The sequence below is a fragment of the Nymphaea colorata genome, chromosome 4 (assembly GCF_008831285.2).
Source record: "Nymphaea colorata isolate Beijing-Zhang1983 chromosome 4, ASM883128v2, whole genome shotgun sequence".
Lineage (NCBI taxonomy): Eukaryota > Viridiplantae > Streptophyta > Magnoliopsida > Nymphaeales > Nymphaeaceae > Nymphaea > Nymphaea colorata.
Window position 1 is genome coordinate 1,782,061 of NC_045141.1, and position 6,775 is coordinate 1,788,835.

The 6,775-nt window shown below is 37.0% G+C and overlaps 1 long non-coding RNA gene across 4 annotated transcripts; it reads left to right on the plus strand.

Moving 5' to 3' along the window:
• Positions 1 to 966: 966 nt before the first annotated feature.
• LOC116253061 (uncharacterized) lies at positions 967 to 6,543 on the plus strand. 4 transcript variants are annotated; one of them, XR_004172385.2, is made up of 5 exons: positions 967 to 1,146; positions 1,233 to 1,304; positions 5,140 to 5,258; positions 6,137 to 6,328; positions 6,410 to 6,543. It is a non-coding gene; the product is annotated as an uncharacterized LOC116253061 (long non-coding RNA). The 4 variants fall into 4 exon arrangements; XR_004172386.2 differs by lacking the exons at positions 6,137 to 6,328; positions 6,410 to 6,543 and adding an exon at positions 5,723 to 5,830; XR_007573123.1 differs by lacking the exons at positions 6,137 to 6,328; positions 6,410 to 6,543 and adding an exon at positions 5,627 to 5,657.
• Positions 6,544 to 6,775: the final 232 nt, after the last annotated feature.

A 6,775-nucleotide genomic window follows, 5' to 3' on the forward strand; every position in this document is an offset into this window, starting at 1 on the left:
AACCATTAGATCATCAGAAGAAAATAGCTCATATGTCTTTTTCTCTTGATCTGTGTGTTTGTCTCTTAAAATTGGAAAAGGCTCGTTGATCACATAAACGAGTCTTTCTAAGGTCTAGGCCAACATTATTCTACGCTTCCATGCATGGAAATTTGTCCCATTCAGTTTTTCAGTCTTAGCTAATTCAGAAGCTCCGACTCTTGATGTCATTTTTGAGATCGAAAAACCAATGCTCTGATACCACTGTTAGACTTTTTGCTATGCAGCAGAAAACTCCCTTTGTGGATGCAGCAAGATCTCCAGCGTCCCCTGTGAAGAACAGCAAACAAGAGCAAGAGGAAGAGGAAGAGAGAGAAGACAAGTCAGTTTTTGGGGTTTTCTTCCAAAGGACTTCTCACGGATGATTAATCTTGAGAGTTTGCTAGGAATTTAAAGCCCAACCCTTTAGGTTTTCCCCAAACCCTAGCTGCGGTTACGTGTGAGATTTCTTAGGAGATATTTTAGGAGCACTTTTAGATTAAAATCTAGTAACTGCTTTGCAGTTACTAGATATTCGGATAGGGCTCAATGGCCACTATCCAACAGAAAAGGCTGCTGCGGCTGCGAGAGGCGAGTGAGCGAAGAGGCAGCGAAACGCGACCGTGTCCTAACGGTCCAAAAAAAAACTCCGGAAACTTATTTCCACTCCTCTGGGTGGAATAATGTTTCCGGAAACATTATTCCGGAATCGTTTCTGAATCGACCTGAATGGTCGAAAAAATAATTCTGGGTATCAGGAATTTTTTTTTAAATTTAAATAATTTTCCTCAGCTACAGTAGAATCGCTGGGTATCAAACGCCCCTTAAGTAAATACTAAAAAAAGATTGGCAGTCTTTTTTGCCTTTATCCAAAAATCACTTTTTTGTCGTCATGTTACATAAGCACCTTTTACCAGGGGGACATTTTTATCATGTTACAACCGAGCATTGAGATCGGTGGTTTGCCGTCGAGCATAAACCTGCCTCGCGAAAAGGGGGTAGGACGGACGGGAAGGACTGATGATCGGTCAAATGTCGCAGGAAGGTAGTCGGGCGCTGCGTCCATGGCTCCTGGATTTGCTCCCTTTCCTGGTCGTCGCTCTCGTCGTCGTCCATCTTCTCGCATTCGTAACCTTCAAAAACTCTCTCTCTCTCTCTCTCTCTCTCTCTCTCTCTCTGACATCTCCCTTGGCATTCTCGTACCCGTCTATCAGGTTTACTGGATTTACAAATTGGCTACTGAGAAGCAACCTCAAAGGAGGAAGACCCAGTAAATATGAAAGCCTGTGAGTTATGCTTTTTGCGTTCTCAGCCTATTCCCATCTTTTATTCTTTCTTTCTCGCGATTTAAGGTCTCGTTTATTTTCTCCAGGAAAGGATGAACTATGTGTTTGTTCGTTGGACTCGTATAGCTTTAATTAAATTGGTTTCTTTTCTATTCATTTGTGGAGAAAGATCGAAGGGACTTGAGATTTTGTTTGCCATTGTTCGATTGTCATGTTTTTGGGTTCAGTCTGATGGCACTGCTACTGTTTGGCTGAGGTGAAACCCATTTTTCGCACCAAGAACATAATCAAGTACTTACTTCTATACTGCACCAAGTAGAAGGCAAGAGCTTAGCCAAGTGTAGATCAGGCCTCTAAGTGCTTTTACTTACCAATGCCAACCACAATAAAGACCATTCCTGAATATTGGACGTAATCTGTAATACTTGTTGTTGATTTCTATTGGAAGAAAATACTACTTTGGTTTGCAAAAAATATTCAGTAACTTAGCTTATTCTGCACTGATTGGATGGAAACTTTACCAATATTCAGCAATTTTTCTTTCCCTTGGCATGGGAAGAATTGGGTTGAAAGTGTGGCTTGTGGCGGGAATAAATAGAAGATTGAAACCTTTGAGCTGGTGCAAGGGAAGGAAAAAGTGATGGCATTTAAGATGAGTGAGTTATATAAAATTACCGATAGGCAGAAGAGAGCAAGTTATTGATGTGAGATGGCCAAGAAAAGGGTTGCCCATTTACAATTCAAATTTTCTTTACAGAGAGAACGAAACTAAAATAATTGATGGACTTACCTAAGAAAGCAGACATATGGTGCTTTTTTACAGAGAGGCTTGCCTATGACCAAAGTGGAGTATGGAAGCTGAGAAGCAAGCAATTCAGATTGTTTATTAGTTGGAACTCTAAAATTGGCTCTTAGTCAAGTCATGGTCTAATTCATGCAGATTTTGTCGTCAATTGTAGGATAGCTTGTTTCATTTGAAACTCATATAAGTGTTGGTTCCTGTACTGAGTTATAGTACTGCTAATGCCACTTAGGATCTAAAAAGACTCCACCAAAGTTTTTCATGCCGCAACTTTTAAAACAATAATTTGTAAAGCCCAAGCCAAGGCACAGTCAAAATATAAATTAAATTATTTTTGCCTGTTTTTTACGTTATTTTTAGTTTGAAGTTAAAACTTTAAATTGTTTATCGTCATTTCCATCATTACTAAAATGCCATCTTTTTATCTAGTTATTTTTATGTTTTCTTATCATTTTTTTCTAAATATTTAGGGTTTTTCTTTTTTAAAAAAATTGCAGATTTTTTTCCCAAGATTTTCAGCTTTGCCGAAAATACCTGAAGAAAACGTATAGAACCCATGAAACATATTTGTGACTATGTATACACACACACACACACACGCACACACACACAAACACAAACACACACACCAGAAATATGCATGTGGAGTTGAGACCAAGTCAGCAAGGTCAACTTGCTCAATAATTCAGAATGATTTTTTTCTTTTACTTGTAGCTTTCTTAATTTCAATTGCATACTGCATATTTTTCCTGTTTACATGTCTCATAAGAAATGGCAAAGTACCATATATTTTTAAAGAAGGCAATCCATGGCATGTGTGCGTCTTTTATTTTCAAAGGGCAGACATGGGCAGGTGATTATCCATATGCATTTTGTTCAGGAAGAAAGAGAAATTGAGAATGGAAAGAAAAATAGGAAATTTGTAGATTATCTGGTGAAATTATAGTCTTCCACTTCCCACTTTTTCGGGTGAGCAGGAGGGTTAACAACCCACGGTTTAGAAAAGAGGCAGAACATCCCTCCCCCCTCCAGTCCCCCTGCCTTTGAGATCCTGGGCAGCTGGGCTGCATCAATGTCAGCGATAGCAGCCGTTGCACGCTTTAAATTAAGTGCCTCATCTCACCACTTAAGACATAGAGACGTAACATCCAAGAGAATCGAACTAGAGACCTCCCTTTTCATAGGCCTCTAGCTTGATCAGCTATACTATGCCCCTTGACGCTTCACTTGCTACAAAATAGGCTATTAATATCCTAAAAGTCTTGCATGTTCTTGGACCTCTAATGGATTTTCCTCTAGTGATATCTAAGCATGGTAAAACAGTGGGAGATGAGAGGCATTGCTGGCTATGTCGCACGGGTGTGGATGCTGGTGTGGCACATCCCAAAAAAATTGGGTGCGACAGTGCGGCAAATGTTTTATATATATATATATGTAATTATATGGTTTTTTATGAGCTTAATTCATCCTTTTTTTGCTCTTATTACTGTCAATAAAGAAAGAGGATTGGAGAGAGAAGAAAAAAAAGGGAAATTTTTTTTGAAAGCAAATAGAATAGGGTAAGGTTGTGGTGCGAACCAGAGCTGCATCCACATTGCGTCGATGGGTGATCTCTGTTTTTGAAGAGTCCATGTGACACAGATTGCTGGATGTGGGAACAATATATCCATTTAGATTCTGATACGAAGATCAAGACTTAATCTTGGAGCCGTATCTCATTCTTCATGCAAGAAACATTGTTGGCAAACTCGTGATTTGGACTCGGATCAGGCTGAATACCCAATCACCAGGTTAGAGAGTTGAGTCGGCAACTTGACTGGGTTAGGTCATAAATTTTTATAGTGAATTTTTTTATAAATAAATGAAGAAGATAAGTTTGTAGGAACTTCATGTTTGACTTTTTTCATCAACATAACCTGTAATATGAGTATTTAGGTTTGTTTAGTAAAGTTTTTCACAATTCAAAAAACAATGACAAAATAGACCATGTATTAGTTGACAATCTTAGCTGACTCGGTGAGACTTGACTCATGACCTAATAAATGGATGATCCCATTGTCACAAAAAACGTGTACAGGTATTATACGGCGAGGAAATAGATGGGTATAGTATGGTAAAGTTGTATATCTCGGGAATCAAACGGAAAAATTTAAAACATTTAATAAATCTTAAAAATTAAAAAAATTAAAAATTAATAAAAAACGAAAAAAAAGGTAAAAACAGGAAAAAAACGTATAATACGGGTATCATACGGGTATTATATGCATTTTTTGTTTTTTGGTGTTTTTTTCAAAAAAACCCGTTTTTTTCACATTTTATACAGCTGACTTGTTTTTCACGTTTTAGCCGACTCAGGTGACTCGCAACTCGGGTCCGCGAGTTTACCAACTATGGCAAGAATAACCTTGTTCATGTTTTTTTATGCTACACTTGCAAAACATCTTCAACCAAATCCCTTTTTCTCTTTTGCTGGTTCATGTTGAAACTTGAGGCTGACGATTAGGCATGTAGTACATAGTGTCCCACTTCTTAAAACTAGAGCATATGCTGTACAACTTAAATCTGTTTATCTTTTTTGATCATTGGCAGATTTTTTTTGTATGAGGAATTATTTATTAGATTTTTTGTGTATAGTCACTTACATTTTTGTCGCTATTTCAATTATTGTTAAATTTTGCCTGTACAGGGAACTATTTGTTCAATTTCTTGTGTATTGGTAATCTATGCTTTTGTTAACAAGATCAAGCATGTGATAATTTTTTTCTCACTTCTTAAATATAGAGCATATGCTGTACAACTTAAGTCTGTTTATCTTTTTCGATCATTGGTAGAAATTTTTTGTATGAGGAATTATTTATTAGATTTTTTGTTTATAGTAATTTATATTTTTGTTGCTATTTCAACTATTGTTAATTTTTGCCTGTAGAGGGACTATTTGTTTGATTTCTTATGTATTGGTAATCTATGCTTTTGTTAATAAGATCAAACATGTGATAATTTTTCATATTCTCCTTTGGCTGTTTTATGTTGCAGTGTACGTTGGAACAACATGTTTTCTTGATGTAAATGCTATACGGTCAACCTTTAGCTTACCATCATCAACCTCTTGAGTTGGTTATTCAACAGGATGTTATGGCACTACCACTTCTGCAGTATGTCTCTCCATCTAGACAACTTGCACTTTAATTGTCATTTTTATTTTCAATTTTCCTTATTGTAATTTTTTCTTTTCACTTCCTTGTTAAAGTATGAAACAGAAATCTTTGAGACACCCTTTGAAAGTTCATGTATGTAACTCTTGAATGTTTTGTTATCTCAAAGATATGCACCGCCAATTTGCAAACCATGTGAAACTAGTGGGTTAATTTCAATACTTGTCGCTGTGCTCTTCACACTATTCGATTTGCCTGATCCTGAAGCTGGTTTATTCTTCTAGCAGCCTAATATTGACGGAAAACAAAACACCCATTCTTGACATCTAAAAACAACTTGTGACAGTCTTAACTTCATTCAATGTCAGCTCCCAAATTGTGGCAAGCAGCAAACATAAAGCCTCAAAATGGATTCATTGCAGTATGGCTGACTGGCTGTTACTATTTGTTTTGGCTTCGTGCAGGTAAGTTAAAGCCTGCAATCCTAGCTGGAGATCTGCTCCTATAGTTAGCTCACCCTCACATGATAAATAAAGTAACTATCACTATCATCATAAATAAAGTAACCATCAACATTGAAAAATTGATGCAGGATAACTATCCTTTGATATGTGTGATTGGTCTCGTTTTCATTTGTTTGTGACTTGGTTTCTCTTTTCTTTATTTAGTAGCATGGTTGCTTAATTTATCAGCTTTTAGTGTGGTTGTATGACTATGTGCAACAAATGTTTGATGCTATATTCACTTGACAAGTTTTGTGCATTATTCAACGAGCATGTCAAATGAATTAAGGAGACTGTCTCTCCTGGCCATAGTTTTGTGCTTTCTGGCATCTCCACATTGTGGTCATTCCTGTTCCTGTTTCTGTAATTTCTCAGATATACCAGGAGTACCGTAAATGACCATTGAATCCCAGCCATACTCTCTTATCGCATTTATATCCTCTATCACGATTGCCTCCAATATCTTGCAAAAGTCAATGTTTTCATGGAGATTTTCCAAAGGACAGCACATTCATACTTTATTATGTAGAACATCTCAGAATTGCTAGACTGTCTGAAGTCCAACAGGTGATCCCCCAGCTTTTCAATGGAAAAAAGGAAATAATTCTGCTCTTATTTTGCAGTAGGCTGACCCTTTATTTCGTGCAGCACGATGGTCCTAATTGAGTGCTGCAAACCTTTTCATGGGCGTGCTAAGTTTTGCAGTTGCAGAAGCCTTTAAATGCAGAGTAGTAGCTACAAAAGGGAAAGAGAATTATATTGCGACTACAATGACTGAACAAAAGAGACTTTCAAATCATATCTATTCTGTTCATGTTTAAGACCAACTTCAATTCAAAATCCAAATGTAAACCGTGCACCAGATTTTAGAACCCAATTGAGACGTAGGGTGGATGCCTGGTCGAACCACAGAATATGGGTTAGAATTGAATTTGAATATTCAAATGAAAATGCATTTCTTTATTACCTTAAAGTAAATAGATACTATGAAAATAAAACGTGAACACCCAATCG